This window comes from Eumetopias jubatus, unplaced genomic scaffold, assembly GCF_037043125.1.
Source record: "Eumetopias jubatus isolate StellerSeaLion01/CBP00866 unplaced genomic scaffold, mEumJub1_p1.0 scaffold_11, whole genome shotgun sequence".
Classification (NCBI taxonomy): Eukaryota; Metazoa; Chordata; class Mammalia; order Carnivora; family Otariidae; genus Eumetopias; species Eumetopias jubatus.
The window spans coordinates 103,934,331-103,936,790 of record NW_028274817.1 but is presented as its reverse complement, the minus strand read 5'-3'; the positions used below and the strand labels follow the sequence as shown (position 1 = coordinate 103,936,790).

Below are 2,460 nucleotides of genomic sequence, written 5' to 3'. Positions count from 1 at the left end.
TTCCACAAGGTCTTTTTCCACTGCAGCAACTATCAGGGGAGATCTCTCAGTATAGTGTTGTGCCAGCCTGGGGGAGGGGCAATGTGTTTACTGAATAGCTGCTCTTCTTACCCTTCTAATTCAGTCTGTCTTGGTTTCTGTGGTACGGAGGTGTGCTTTGGACTCACCAAAGGATTTTTCTCAGTGTTGCCTTGTCTCTGAATAGTTATTAGTTGTTGTTCTTGTGAGGGGGAGCAAAATTGGGAACAACCCATGTCACTGCAAGAATTTCTTATTTAAAATTCATCTTATTGATCCTTTTGTAGTTCATAAGTGTGATGATTGGATGTTCATGCTGCTGCGTGACATGTGCCTCCCTCAAACCTTGTTACAACCTCGGCACATTACCCATCTGACATTAATGAATGAATGAATGAATGAATGAATAAAACTGACCTTAAGGCAGCCAAGTCTCAAAGCAATAAATTCCAATTTAGCTCTAAAATATATTGAAGACACAAAAGGTTTTGAAGAAAAGATCGTATCACTATCAGAGGCTAAAAATGTCTGAAAACTTGGCCCCATAACCTGGAGGAAATTTCTAGTAATTCATTGTGATGAAGTTGGAATCTCTGATCCCATTACTTGGAGGCTGATGCTGTTCTCTTCTACCACTAAACTGCTAAGAATAACACTTTTGGAAGCATTCTCAAATAGCCAACCCCAACATGCTTCATATTATTGTAATCCTTCATCACAGGCCAAAATAAAAGCTATTCCTGTTATCTGTCTGCTTCAAGACTTGTATGCCCATAATACATTGTGCTTTTTTTCAGTTTGATCTCCTTTGCACTTTCTCTGTACCTCCAAGGCTTTTTTTCAGAGCCATTGGTTATTGAGATATGTCCCTAGATCATCACTCCCTTCACCGAATATGCCACCCACTTCACCCACACAAGTGAACTACTTCAAAATTCCAGCCATTCTTCACTAATCTTCTCATGGTGTACTACTTATGCTCCTCTACCTGGTTCATCTCAGAAAACAAAGTTTATTTTTTTGAAGACCACCTTATGTGTGTGCATATAACATTATATCTTGTGATATTTCTGGTTTATTCTATTTTGTATACTGGTGTCTAATTGTTAGGTAACTCCTCATTTTAAACAGTTCACCTGTGCTTATAAATCAAAATAAGTGAATAGTATAGTAAGAAATTATGGAGCCAATATATTTTATATAAGAATACTTGTCAGATGTTCATGAAAATTCTAGATCTACCTATCCAACTGTCCAAATGAAATACAAGTTTTAGTAATTAAATGAAATCCAAGCAATTAACCTATTTATAAAATTATATAAAAAATTAAAAGATCTAGCATTTAATATAATTGTTGCCTACAGCATATGCTGAAGTATAACCATTTAATATAATTGTTGCCTACAGCATATGCAGAAGTACAACCCTTGTGGCATTAAAAAATATTGTCAAAATAGTTTGAATAAACTATAAATTATAGCAAAGTTCACTATTACCAAAGTTCTAAATAAAATATCTCATAGGATTTAGATTAAAAAGCTATTGGGGTTAAATTCTTATTTCACTATAAAGTGGGTATGTAAATTAAAAAGCTTATGCATTCCATTTTGACATCAGTTTCTTCACAGTACCTTATTGAAAATGATACAAAACTTACCAGGTTACTATGAAAACTGATACCAGATATGTATATGAGACACCTTGTAGGCTATCTGACCAAATATAGTAGAGCAAATTCAAGTAGAAAAACAGTGCAGCTGAGTTGAAATAAAAAAGGCAGAGTGGGACTTCTGAGATCTCTTTGAAATATGGAAGATGGCCCTTTTCATAATAACATATATCATTAAACACTTGCAGATGATTTTGTGACTAACTGTGGTGGACACTAAAGTGCTGCCCAAGTCCCCTTCAGAAATGACGGGCTGATTATTACTCCAGGTGCTGGAAGTACGGCTGCTGGTTGACAGCTCCCAACTGTCAAGCCTACTTCAGTAATTACCTCAGCTTAAGAGAATAGCCTCAGCCAAGTTTATTCCTCCATTCCAGATGGCCTACATCTAATAACAGATCTATGAAGGAGGATAAAGACTCATTTCTCTTATCCAAAATCAAGACTCTCCTGAAGTTTCATCTCAACTACAGAACTCTCCATGGATTGGCTAAGGCTTCCATTGATACTGTATTACTGCTCAACTTCCTCTGCTTAATCCCATTTTTGTGAATTCCCTTCCATACTGTTTATCCCATGAATACTCCCTAATGAAATTAATCTTCAAATCAGAGTTAGCTTCCTGGGGAACCCAATATGCTAGAGCAACACACACAATTTATAGCTATTATCTCATCAAATCATCACAAGCATCATTACCATCATCCCCAGAAGTAAACTGAGACGTGAAGAAGTTATTTGCCCACTGTCATGAAATTACTACCCAGGATTT

The 2,460-nt window shown here is 36.3% G+C and overlaps 1 non-coding gene across 1 annotated transcript; it reads left to right on the top strand.

Moving 5' to 3' along the window:
- The first annotated feature begins 293 nt into the window (after positions 1-293).
- On the top strand, positions 294-397 carry LOC114197609 (small nucleolar RNA U13). The gene has a single exon (XR_003606926.1). It is a non-coding gene; the product is annotated as a small nucleolar RNA U13 (small nucleolar RNA).
- Positions 398-2,460: the final 2,063 nt, after the last annotated feature.